Genomic DNA, 14,301 nt, shown 5'->3' on the forward strand with positions numbered 1-14,301 from the left:
TGATAGCCCTGAGACTTCAGAACAGGAGGCAAGCTCAATCTAAGCCCTTGGAGAGCACTTGTGGAGGAAGGCAGAGTCCTTCCAGCAGAGTCACTGGCTAGCATGCAGCCAGGCAGCAAGAAAGCCAGCAGCCCTTCCATTAAAGTAGTCCAGATGAGTCCTTTGGGCAGCTAGGCAATCCCTCTGATAGAGTACAGTTGTAGTTCCAAAAGTGTCTGATTTGGTGGGGTCACAGACCCAGTATATATACACCCAAAAGTGCCTACGAAGTGGTGGAAACTTCAAAGAATGGTTTTGAAATGCACAAGTTCCCCTTTCAACCCAGCCCTATCTGCCAGGAGCCCTGTGGGGGTTTATCAGTCCTTTGTGGGAGGAGAGGCCACTGGCCTTTGAAGTGTAAGTGAGCGTCCATTCATCCTTTCTGTCCAGGAAGACCCATTAGTATGCAGATAAATGCAGATACAGCTGAGTGTCCTGTGTTTATCGCTGGCTGGGGGGAATGCACAAGGAGAGCTGTCAACCAGCACAGGGCAAACATGGATTGGAGACAGGCTGTAAAGCACAGATGTCAGTAAGTGCAGAGAAATGCCTACTTTCTAAAAGTGGCATTTCTAAAATAGTAATGCAGAATCCAACTTCACCAGTAAGTAGGATTTCTCACTACCATTACAACCATAACACACATGACAAGTCTACTCCTCTCATATCAGACATTACCACTTAAAACCATATAAGGGAATTTCTAATTCTGTCCTGTGTGAGGAGCAGACTTCACAGTAGTGGAAAACAGCTTTGGGAGGTTTTCACTACCAGGACCTGTAAAACTTATATCTACATGTCCTGCCTTTACATTACATAGCACCCTGCCCTATGGGTTTCCTAGGGCCTACCTTAGAGGTGACCTTTATGTAATAGAAGGAGAATTTAAGGCTTGGCAAATTATTTTAAATGCAAAGTCACAATGGCAGTGAAACTGCACACACAGGCCTTGCAATGACAGACCTGAGACATGGTTAAGGGACTAATTATGTGGGTGGCACAATCAGTGCTGTAGACCCACTAGTAGCATTTAATTTACAGGCCCTAGCACATCTAGTGCACTTTATAGGGACTTATGGTTAAATTAAATGTGTCAAATGGGATTGAACCAATGTAACCATGTTTAGGGGAGAGAGCACAAGCATTTTAGCACTGGTCAGCAGTGGTAAGGTGTGCAAGCTCCTAAAACCAGCACAAATGAGATCAGAACAATTGAGGGAGGCAGGCAAAAACATGGGGGAATACCACTTCAGGGCTGTCAGGTCGAACACAAATACTTTTTTATTTACAAGGAGATCTTTAGAAGAGTAGACATATTATTCACTGTGGGCTAGACACCCAGGGTCTCATTACGAGTTTGGCAGAGGGAATTACTCCATCACAAATGTGATGGATATCCCATCCACCGAATTACAAGTTCCATAGGATATAATGAAAGTTGTAATACTCTGCATCACTCTACTCTACACCACCACATTCTGCATCATCCTACTCACCACTGCACTCTATGCCACTATACTCTGCACCATTGCACTCTACATCACTGCACACTGCTCTGCACTCTACACAACTGCACTCTACATCACTCTACTCTACTCTTTGCCACTCTATTCTATGCCACTGCACTAAATGCCACTGTATGCTACTCTGCACCACCTTACTCTACACCATTGCACTCTATGCCATTGCACTCTCAGCCATTGCACTCTGCACCACTGCACTCTACACAACTGCACTCTATACCACTCTACTCTACTCTGCACTACTGCACTCCATGCCACTGAACTGTATGCTGTTTTACTCTACTGCACTCTGCACTACTCTACTCTTCTTTACTTCACTCTACTCTATGCCACCACACTCAATGCCACTGTACTGTAACCACTCTACTCAATGCCACTTTACTCTATGCCACTCTACTCTACACCACTCTTCTCCACTGCACTCGCCCAGTGCAGTATATTCCACTCTACTCTACACTGCATCACTCTATGCCACTGCACTCTACACCAGTGCACTCTACACCACTCTTCTCTACATTACACCACTATGCCACCGCTCTCTACTCTGCATCATTCTGCTTTATGCCTCTGCACTCTATGTCACTGCACTCTACCCCAGTCTCCTCTACTCTACGTAACTCCACTCTATGCCATTCTACTCTGTCACTCCACTCCACACATTCCTCCTCTATCCCACTCCACACAATGCCACTCTATTCTATACCACTCTACCCTATGCCACTCTACTCTACCCCACTGCACTCTATTCCACTCTATTTTATGCTACTCTACTCAACACCACTCTGCTCTATGCCACTCCAAGCCACTCTCTCACCCCACTCCACTCTACACTACTCTAATCCATTGTACTCAGCTCCACACCAGTCCACTTAGCTGTACACTACGCCACTTCACTCAACTCTATGCCACTACACACCACTCTATGCCACTCCACTCAATGCCACTCCACACCACTCTACGCCACTCGTGTCTATGCCACCCCACTGCACACATTGCTATAATATCCCACTCCACACAATGCCACTTTATTCTACGTCAATCTACCCTATGCCATTCTACTCTACCCCACTCTATTCTACACCACTCTACTCTACCCCACTCTATTTTACTCCACTCCAAGCCACTCCAACTCACTCCACTCTATGCTATTGTACTCCACTGTACTCAACTCCGCACCATTCTATGCCATGCCACTCCATTCTACACCACTCCATGGCACTCCACTCTACACCACTTTAGCCTACCCCCACTACTACCCCCATCCCAATCTACTCCTCTCAACACCCCATGTTACATGTGGAGCACAGTTGTTCTTCCACTTTTTGTCAACCAAATCCTGGTCTTTTCCTTAAATAAAGTAGACTTACTAAAAGCTACATTCGATGGGTACGTCATAGACTCTAGTACTTTTGCTTTCAAAGTTCTTTATACTAGTTGGGGCTTAAAACCATACAGGTGACTCAACCCCTACATAGCCCAAACTAAAGAGGAAGTCTCAAGGAGAGGTTAGAGGACTAAAGAGCGGTAAAGTATACCTCAACTTCTCTGGGGCAACATCCTCCCTCCTAGTCTTCTCCTTCTCACTCACAGCTCCCCAAGCATCCATCATCTGTTGGTGCACCTCAATCAAACACCATACCAAACGTGTAAAACCGGCAAACCCACAGAACCCCAAGATGGGACAGTAAGACAAACCTTTGTGTTTCTTCTCTTTGAAAGCAGTCAAAGACAGGCAGACACTCTCCCACTCCTTCACTGCCCATGGAGTGAACCCCCATATGGCCCGGGAGTTGGCCGATGCTGAGCAAGTCTCCCGTTCACATTTGAATTGAGATCCTGTCCCAACATGAAGCAATCCTTGTGAACACTCAGACCCTTTAAGCCCAGCCACAATGACATGTAGTTTCAGATAATTACCTTAGAACAGTGTTCTGCTAGAGATGTCCATTCTGACTGTAGATAAATTATGCTCATGTTGGAGGCTACGTGTCCCCATGATTCTTTTCTTCTTCCATGGCGCAAGGAACTGCATAACTGTGCTGAGAAGTCCCTTCAGAGAAGGAAAATTTGAAGAACCTATTGTATAGAGGTAAGACTTGGTTTAGTGAGAGTTTTTGTGGAAACTCCAGCCTTAATTAACAAAGAACAAGTGATTTCATCTTAGGAATGCACAAATATTATTTGAAATTTGTCAGTTATGTCACTATAGCTGAAAAACAATAAGACATTTGAATGGAATGATGAAGGTGAGGCTGTATTTCAGAAAATCAAAAGTGAAATTGTTTCATCCAAGGTGCATTAGCCAAATGATTTCACAAAATGTACTGTTTGATGATGGGTGTAAAAGCATATGGGTTAGGAACTGTTTCTACACAATGTGAAGGCTCGGAAGAGTGTAGTTGGCTTTGCATCAGGGAACTCAAGGGATGATAAAAAGAGTTACCTTAGACCTACCAACTCACCCACTCCTAGTGAGGAGCTGAAATCACATGGTGGCAGGGAAAACTCTCTGAAAACCACTGTGAACAATGGATTTCCAGCTCATTTTTGGAGGATTTGAACTGCTGATGTCAATTAAGGAGTGTGAAAACACCCTGCTACTTGGGCACCAACTTCAGCAAGCTGTTTTGTTTTGGGGGGAGGGGGTTTGTAGACGGGTTTGGGGGCAAAAGTGCCTCTTGGATACTTGTCATCAAAGATCCCTGCCCCCTCCAAGGTCCCACCTCTCTTCACACATTTAAATTTGTGTTCTGGTTGGCATGTCTGTTACTTGCATACTTCTGGGCAGTCGAAAAATTCAATACATGCATGAGGGATCGGAGATTTAGGATAAACATTGATCATAAACCTTGTCTGTGCATTTGCAAGGGGGGGTGTAAGTGGTCAACAACACACATTATCTGCTTGTGTCCAAAGTTTGTTCAGTATCAGATATATGCAGAATACATTCTGGTTGAGATAAACGTAACGCTGATTATTTGTTGCATTCATCACTTCAAGAGGCTCGTTTAATATTCTTTTGGGGTCATCAGCAGTAGACTGACTTCTTGTAAAGTGCATCCTGACTGGGTGAAGAAGTGGGTGGACAGGCGAGTGGTCATGAGTGGACTGAAGTTAGCAAGTGAGCGCAGGAGGCGCAACTGAAGATCAAAAAAACATTGGAGGCCACAGTACAATGGAGAAGAGAGACAGAGTTTTGTTGCTAAAGACAGGAATAGGGATCCAATTATTGAGTCTATTAGGCATTCCAAGTGTCAAAGTCTGGCAACAGTGGATAAAGTGTCTGATATAACAAGTAAAGATGAATACAATAGGTTGATGCAGCATTGGAAAGGTAGTGAAGGTTTGCAACCATGAGTTTGGAGGAGCCTCGGGCGGTTTGGATGAATGGAGAGTGAAGCGTGGATCACTGGGCTTGAAAAAAGGACTGAAAGCAAATGCGGTGAATAAGGTTGAAAACTTTGGAGGGGATTCGGCTGTTGTATTGGACATTATAGATATCTTTCTCATAACATTCCGGTGCCTCCGTCTTCTTGTGCATACCAGTACACGATGTTCAAAAAAAGAGAGCAAATATTCGTCCATTTGTGATATGGAGTAAAAGCTTTGACTCTCCTGCCCTTTTCCCTACATGTCTGCTCGAATTTGGGATTTAGACGGATTTAGTCCCCGGTCCTTTGAATTCCAGCCCCTGGTTCCTTCTGCGTCCAGGAAGGTACTCTGGCCGCATGCTGACGCGTTAGATCTCTTACCGGCTTCGCATTAAAACGTGTTATTCATTCGGGTTCTTCACTTTCCGCCAGCGCGGGGCTGCCTCATGTTTTATGCACGGTCAGGTAGAAAGCGGTTCTCTGTCTTCAGCTGGTTCAGGCGATGGAACGGTTAATACCCGTAACTGCTTTTCTTCAAAAGAAGGAGCGCATTTGAAATTACCATGAAACAACAAACGGCTATTAGTAAGTAATCAATGCACGGGAGATCCAGCACATTAATGTCCCCTTTTTTTCCTTTAAAACGAAATACGCCCCGAGTTTGGAAGCTTCGAGTCAGCCAAGTAAAACGGTTGGCAAATGCTTTTGGCAACGGAAGACAAAAATAACGCGCGCATCCTCGAAAGGCATAATTATTGGATGTCAGGTTAGTGGTGCCCAGTTAGTTGCCCGCGGTTTCCTTCAGTGATTTTGACAAGTAACACAGCACCACCTCGCAGCCATAACCTTCCCTGTAGATGTACCTGCTACGGTGTTTTAATACCAGACAGCTACAATATTCACGCGGTTACGGTTCGCCTTGCCTCATCCTTCGGAGAAGAAGGTGGGTGCCTGCCTTCTGCAAATCTGCCGAGCGTTTTATTTTCTCAGCGCTGCTAAAGCGCTACTTGCTCCGTATTGATCACACCGAGGAGACAGCGAAACTACCGCGTTAATTGGGTCCACTGGAATCCTACCCCGGCCTCCCACCGCCCCCTGGGACACGGCTGCTTTCTGAGCACTAAACGTGCGGGCTGTGGCACGCAATGTGAGTGAGAGTACGAGGAGGCATCGAGGCGCCCAGCGGACCTGGCGCTGGAATGCGCCCGGCGCTTGGCAGCCCCCTTCCTCGCCCTGACTGCTTATTTGGATCAGACTGCCAGTCCCCCTCTCACGCCTGCTCGCCCTCTCTCCCTCGCCGAAGCCCGGTCTGGAAAACTGCTGCTGCCCCAGAGTGCAGTTGCCTGGCTGTCCTGTCAGCATTGTTCTGCTGCTCATTTCATATGTATGTCACATCACGGCGCTGGGCTCTCCTCCCCCCTCGCTCCCCTTCCCCCCACTGGTGCGCTTTCTCTCGCTTTTTTTCCTCCTCTCCCCTCTAGACAGGTTCTGGCTGAAGCCACCGAGCTGGGATATTCAAACTTGTGCCGCCCCGTGCCCCCGCGCCGCCTGGGCACCATGTTGCCCGGACAGTTGATGCCGGAGAAAGTGTGGTGGACTGCTGCTGGCCCCCGCGCGTCTTGAGGCGGCCGGTGGGGCTCGGAGGCTCCCGCCGCCTCTCGTTGCTGTGGTGGCCGGTGCCTGTGTGGAGCCGGGAATGGAGCGCGGAGCCCAGGCTCCACGCTTTTGGGAACAGTAGCGGACTCCATGGACCGGGGGTGTGTTCAGCAGCCATGTCCGGGGAGCTGACTCGGCGTCTTTTCTCTCACTTGCTCCGGTCAGAGGTAAGCTTTCCGGGATTCCTGCGCTACTTCTGTCAACAAGACGTGTCTCTGTGTTATTGTAACCTAGAGACCCAAATGTTAAGGATTTCATGCTTTTACTGGGGGTGATAGAAATAATATGGGAAGATTGCCCGGTGCAATGGCTTTTGAAGTCTATCAGAGTTAGTCGATTCGCAACAGCACCTCAATGACTTGTTGTGACACAGTCCCTTGTCGGGGTGCGCTTCACGCCTCGGTACAATGTTACCATGATTAAACAAGACAATCACACACATAATATCACCTGCCTTGTCCAGAATTCCATGTTTTGATACGGTTATTGAATTGCCTCAAAATAAGATGTTAAGATTGTGCCAGGCGTGTGTTTCTGAAGTGCCTAAAACTGTACTACGAGTTTACGAGTTTAAGCGTTTTTGACACCTGTCGTGATCAGTATGTCACGACTTCTGATTGGCGATGCCAATTTAACCCTCCATCCTTCCGAGTTCAGCAGCCAGGGACCACTACCCACCTAGGTGCCAAGCCACACCAGCACTCTTCAAGCCACACACCCACCCGGTGTAGCATGCTGTCCGCGTGGATAAGCGCCCCAGCGCCCCATATAGGGCTACTCAGCACTATACCGATGATACAGTGCAATACCCTGATTAACCTCACATGAACACCTGTTACTCATTTCCACGGTTCGAAGCGGCTCAACTGCGAGGTGGGGCAAGGTATAAAACACTTTATAAAGGTTATTCGCGTGGCACGCGGCATGGTACGTATGTCCTGCCAGAGTCTCGTTTACATTTCACTGAAGAGAAGAACCTGCGCCGAGACGTAATGAAAAGTGTCCAGGTTATGTGAGCTCAAACCCCAGGTGGCAGCGAGATTGTAACTTTCTTTTGCCCTTGGCTCGCGCACGCACTTTTGCCAGGCAGCACGGCGTGGCACACGAGGATTGCGACTCGGACCTATTTTAAAACGATTACCTGGCTACGGTTGCTGCTGGGGACGGTTATTAGCGGTTTCCAGAGAGACCAGTTTAACTGTGTGTGTGTGTGTTCGCGAGGTGGTGGGGGTGGGTGGTGCGGGGTGGCTCTCTCTGCTGCTCGTGCCAGCTGAAGGAGAATGACAGAGCCGCGAGTTTGTGTACATCTGGCAGCTGGATGTTGGCAGTGTCTGTCCGACACCTTTAGGTGTCCGTATAAACACAGCAGGGGGGTGTGTGTGTATGTGAGGGGGATATGTTACTGTGTTGTAACGTTGCAGGGCACCCGCACGTCCACAGTGAGAGGGCGTCCTAATGCTCGGATTCCTCTCAAAGAGGCAGCCTCCTTATCTGGCGTCAGTGAAATCTGTCTTGTGAGGCGAGATTAAAACACTTTTACGTTACGCTGCTCGTGTCTGGTTTTGCATACTTCCTAGGCAGTTACTGAAAATCTTACGTCACGCTCTGGTGCCATGCTGCGTTATGTGAGCACTTCGGTACTGCGCTCCTGTGGTTGGTGTTGTTTAAAATTATGCAATGAAATGTTGTGTTTTGTTGTGTCATGCACCTATGTTATATTACATAATGTTAGTTAAATCTGTGTTTAAAGGTGAATCGTGATGTGTTTAGAAATGTGCATATATGGTACTGAAAATCTTTTTCCAACTAAGCGCTTTGAGAAAGGGGCTTCCAGACTGAGGGCCGATCTTGTAAGCCCATTTCCTAGAGCACGTTTACCTGTGCCTGACCAGCCCCACTCCCCTTGGAAGAAAATGCATAGTACTGTAGGTTTCTACATTGTTTCTACTTTACACCCGCCCCCATTTTCCTTTTGGCAGCAGCTCACATAATTGTTTTGTGTGTATTGTAATTGTCTGGTGGCCACATTGCAGATGGGTGTCTGAGTTTTGACTAGCAGCCATCATTTGAAAAATGTAACATGCTTTTGTGAGTGTCTGCCTTCGAATCACAACACACTTGGGTCCTGCATTGTCTTGAGCCTGTCCCACTGTTTTAAATAAACAGACTTCTAAAGCGCCATGAACATGTGCGGTTCAGCTCAAACTAATCCCCTTCCAGATTGAGTTTCACCACCCTGCAGTAACAGGGAGCTCTTTGTTTACATTGATTGTGACAGACTTGCTGTTGCTCCGAAGGGTTTACTCACGGTGCTGAGTTTTGTGTTTGAAGCAGTCAGAACATTTGTTTAAAGTCATGGAGCATCTCCGCTGTCTTCTCAAAATATGTTCCGTTAACTTATTTCGATAGCTGAAACAGCCAATCACTTGATGTTCCTGGAGAGATTAAAGAAAAAATTGCAACTTAATGGTGTCATCTACCAAACATATATGTTCCATAAGTTTAGTGATTATTTCCTACATATTAGTTACCATGCATAGCTTTTGAGTTGCGCTATATTGGATTGATTTTGGTTGTTGAAGTAGATGTGCTGGATTAGATTGAATTGGATGAGGATGAGTTGGATTGGTTGCATCGGGTTGGGATGCAGATGGTTAGAATGGATTGGAAAGAGCTAGACCAGAGTTCTTCAAACTGAGGGGCGGGCGCCAAAGGTGGGCCTCAAGTGATCGCAGGGGGGGCGCCAAACGCTGGCCAAAAGAAATATTATACAGATAACATGCCTTTGTTTTAAGCAGAAGCATGTTAGTGCAGGTTTAAAAAGGTAACAGTACTTCACTGCAATGTTTAAATAGGTGTAGACATATTTAAACATTGCCATCTTTCTAAAATAATTGTGAACAATTCTGAGGGGGGGCCAAAGATTTTTATTTTTCAACTGGGGGGGGGGCGCAGCATTAAAACGTTTGAAGACCTCTGGGCTAGACTGAGCCCGATAAATGAGGTAGGGTAGGATTTATTTGAATTGGATTTGAGTGGATTGTGTTGGATATGCCTGGGCTGGGTTGAGTTGACTTTGGTTGAGGTGAATTGGATTGTGTTGTGTTGTGTTGGGCTAGGGTTGGCTTGTTGGATGTGAATTAAATGGATGATGCTGAGGTAGATTGGATATTAGGTTGGAAAGTATTTGGATAGATTTGATTGGATACAGTTAAGTTGGGTCAGTTTAGGTTGGTTTGAGTTGGATACTTTTTGTATGGATTGAATTTCAGTAGATTGTGTTGGGTATGTCTGGGATCGGTTGAGTAGTCTTTGCTTTGTTCGGATTGGATTGAGTTGGTTTGGATTTGCTTGGATTGGGCACAGGTTGGTTTGCTGGACTAGATTGAATTGGACGAGCTTGAGTTACATTAGCTACACTGAGTTGAGATGCATTTGGTTACAGTACATTGAATGGGATTGGGCTCAATTTGAATAAATTAGATTGAAACAGGATTGGTTGATCTTGATAGGATTGCGTAGGATTTGTTTGGAATGGCTATTTCTGCACTAAACAAAATTGGATTAGTTAGGGTTAAATTGAGCTGGGTATGATTTGGTTGGCCTGAGTTAACTTGGATTCGATTTGGTTGGATTGGATTTATTTGGTATGGATTCAGTTGGTTAGGGTTTAGGCTGGTCCTGAAGGATTTGGTTGAAGTAAATTAGGTGTGATTTGGTTAGGAAAAACTGAGTTGGGTTTGGTTCAGTTAGATTACATTATATTGGATTGGGTTGGGTTGGAAACGGTGTCGTTGAATTTGTTTGGATTGTATTCTTTCAGGTTTGCAAAACAGTATTCCTTTCCACTATTTTCTGTGAAAGAAAATAACTAGCAGTCACAGCAGCATTTAATGCAAGTTTTTATTGTTTGTTGTCCCATGTGCACCTTAACTATTAAAGGATAGAACATCAGACTTACGGGACATTAAAACATTGAATTAAAATAGATTTTGTTTTACTGAATAAGCAAGGGTCATGTGACATCTTTCACCACATGGCTGATGCATTAGGAAGACCAGACTGCTGGGAGAGATTCTTGAAGTGGCTTTATGACATCACCACGGGGGTTGAAATGTCATCAATGCAACCAATTCTAACAGTGACTTGAAAGCTACATATTTTAAAAAGCAAGGAATAAAAAAGAGACATTTAATTAGAAATTTATAATCAGTTCATCAAGCTTCTACGTACGGCGTCTGGATTTTTATGCACATGTGCATGCGCTACTGATGGCATCCCCAGGCCTTGTTTTTATGTCCTATCAAATGCTAAGTGTGTGGCAATATCCCTCACCGAATGCCTTGCCTGTGTATTTTTGCAAGCACATCAATTTCAGCCAGATGCGCTGTTCAGATTCTTGCATGTTCGCTGCCTAAGCAAAAAGGCATGTGGTTTGTGGTCAAGTCGTCTTTGAACCTCAGGTAGCCTTTTCCTGTACTCTGCTTCAGCCTGGGATTCTCCTCGTTTGGCGAAGTGAGGTCAGTAACGGGGCCCCAACATAAGGGCAGGTGTGGAAAGGAATTCAGTGGTCACTAACTTTAGACAGGTTAAAAGCAGAAAGGTTATCATGTCAGTGATATGCTCTCGGGGTTGCCCCGTGTGTTTCCGATTGTGGGGGGTATGCAGGTGTGTGTGTATCAAATGCAGGTCCTCTGTGTGTATCAAACTCGTGTGTTTTCTGTGTCTTTCTGTGTGTGTTTGTGTGTATCAAACTTTGTCTTCCCTGTGTCTCAAACTGTTCCAGGAAACCTATAGGATGTATATTTTATTGGTCTATTCTAGATTTCCCTCTCAGCAAGCATATCTGATGGTGACACAACATGAGTTCTTCCCTATTCACTAAAATTGATAACCACACAGTTCATTTTGCATTAATAAAATAGACAACCCTCATTGTCATACAGGTTCACAAGAACAAGACATGGTTTTTCCACAACTGATTGTTACCGTTGCCCCAACCTTCGTCCTCTGATAACGTCACATTCGGTTTAATTATGCATGGACCAGATATTCCACCTCTGCTTTAATTGATGCGGTGATAAAAAAGCATGCAATGATCTGCATTCGTTTATACTGTAATGAGGCCGAGAGAATGTGTTAAAACGTTCTCGTGCACATAAGGCTGTGCCCATTGAGCAGGAAGGCGATGATTTATCTGTCTGTCGCGAGCACCATGCGAGTGCGCCTTGGAGAGCTAGAAAGGTCATTGAAGGACACGGTGGCGGTAGGCCACGGAGGAAACCGCTGATGGGCATATTTCTGAAGATTAGTTTGACCCATCCCCATTCTGTCAATCGTAGCAGCATGCGTTAAGAAGATCAATGCCATTCACTACCTGTGTATTGTGTTCTGCATAGCTGATTTAATATATATATATATTAAAACTTGTTTACACTGGTACGGTGTCGACTGTTCGTTATGCTTTCATTATGTTTTCGCCTTAATCTTCTCATTTTAATATGAGAAATGTCGGTTTCTCACATCTTCCCAGCTTCAGAGCTGCCAGAAGTCCAATAAACACACAGATAGCACTTTTCCCCCAAAAAGAAGCACCTGAGTTAGTCGTGTATTCTGTAGCAGATGCAAAATGTCGGTAGTTGCGAAAAATAGTGTGAAACACATTAGCATTGCACGCGAGAATGGCTCAGCGGCTCATGCGTGCAGGATGGGCGTGGGGGAGGGGAGTCCTTCCAGGATCCTCTGAGCACGGATTCCCCTTGAGACTGTTGGAGCCCCGGGTTTAGATTAATGCTGGAAGCATGCTACAGCATACCACCAATCACTGAGTCCTGTGTAGGCAGTGTAAAAATCAACCTGCACTGCATTGGTTAATGCACCCTAACCTGCTAGCTAGCATTAAGAAAACTGTGGAAAAAGAGGAGTATTTTCTTAATCAAAATTAAGATTTCATTACCTACTATGGGGCCGATTACGAGCTGAGTGGACTGTTCTTCGTGGTTGGGATACCACTCTGCTAAATTATGAGCAGCTTGGTATCCCACACCTGGCTTTTCTGTGTATGGGACACACTTCATCTGATTATACAGGCTGGAAAATCCAGCCAGTAAATTAACTTTGAGATTGAACTTCAGTTCCCCAAGGCTCCTCACTAAGCCCAACGCTATTCAACGTCTACATGGCCCCCCTCGCACAACTGGCCCGCCAGCACAACCTCAGCATCCTCTCCTACGCTGACGACACCCAGCTCGTCCTCTCCCTGACCAAAGATCCTCACACCGCCAAAGCCAACCTTCACGAGGGACTGAAATCCATCGCCGAATGGATGAGCAACAGCCGCCTAAAACTTAACTCCGACAAGACGGAAGTCCTCATCCTCGGGCGCACCCCCTCGGCCTGGAACGACTCGTGGTGGCCCACCGCCCTGGGCCCTCCACCCACCCCAGCCAACCACGCACGAAATCTCGGCTTCATCCTCGACTCCGCCCTCACCATGTCCAAACAGGTCAACGCAGTCTCATCCTCCTGTTTTAACACCCTCCATATGCTCCGCAGGATCTTCAAGTGGATTCCAACAGAAACCAGAAAGACGGTAACCCAAGCCCTCGTCAGTAGCAGACTCGACTACGGCAACGCACTCTAAACAGGCATCCCAACAAAAGACATCAAACGACTCCAACGCATCCAGAACGCATCCGCCCACCTGATCCTCAACATACCCCGCCGATGTCACATCTCCCCTCACCTGAGGGACCTCCACTGGCTCCCTGTGGACAAGAGGATCACCTTTAAACTCCTCACCCACGCACACAAGGCTCTACACGACACCGGACCCACCTACCTGAACACCAGACTCAACTTCTACATTCCCTCACGTCAACTACGCTCTGCCAACCTTGCCCTCGCCATCGTCCCCCGAATCCAGCGCAAGACCTCTGGCGGCAGATCCTTCTCCTACCTCGCCGCCAAGACCTGGAACGCACTCCCAACCTCACTACGCCAGACCCAGGACCTCCTCACCTTCAGGAGACTCCTCAAGACATGGCTCTTCGAACGATAGCAGCACCCCCCCCCCTAGCGCCTCGAAACCCTAACGGGTACATAGCGCGCTTTATAAATTATTGATTGATTGATTGTAGTTTAGTCGCTGTCCGCAGCTCTACACTTTCAAAGCACAGGGTGGCATATAATGCTATCGCTGCCAGGCAACCATCACCCATTCTCTTTGCAGCCCTCCACACCTTCTGACCCACCTCAACCCGCAATGCTCACATTCTCCACCTGCTCAGAGAATGTGGTAAATGTGAGTGGTAATTACCATGGAATTGGAAATTCTGTTCAGAATTGTACCCAGAAATAAAACACTGGCCTGCATAGTTATTCCCCATTCTGTCGTGATTAACTTGTAATAAGCATAGCTAAGTGCAGAGATACTGTCAAAATTCTGGCCACGTAATAGATAATTATGCTTGGAGGACTTCCAGTATGATATTATCTCGCTGACCAGCCTCGATAGGTATTAAACCAATGGAAAAGTGTACTGAAAATCACTAATATCTTCAACATACAATTTTAGGCCCTCGTTACAAGTATCACAGTAAGTTGTTGCTGTAATGACGCATGTGCAGATTAAGAGACTGCAAGGTGCACTAATTTGTCCATGCACAATTAACATATCATTCTATGTCTTGGACCTCAGAACAGAGCTAACA

At 46.3% G+C, this 14,301-nt stretch overlaps 1 protein-coding gene across 4 annotated transcripts in view; it reads left to right on the top strand.

The window, feature by feature from the left end:
- The first annotated feature begins 5,993 nt into the window (after positions 1-5,993).
- The window catches only part of FAT3 (FAT atypical cadherin 3), a 651,131-nt gene continuing 642,823 nt past the window's right edge, over positions 5,994-14,301 (top strand). For all 4 annotated transcript variants that reach the window (XM_069204015.1, XM_069204017.1, XM_069204016.1 and 1 more), the window contains exon 1: positions 5,994-6,756. The gene's annotated coding sequence lies outside the window, so the exon portion shown is untranslated. The remainder of the gene's footprint in view (positions 6,757-14,301) is intronic.

The sequence above is a fragment of the Pleurodeles waltl genome, chromosome 8, assembly GCF_031143425.1.
Source record: "Pleurodeles waltl isolate 20211129_DDA chromosome 8, aPleWal1.hap1.20221129, whole genome shotgun sequence".
In the NCBI taxonomy this organism is placed as follows: Eukaryota; Metazoa; Chordata; class Amphibia; order Caudata; family Salamandridae; genus Pleurodeles; species Pleurodeles waltl.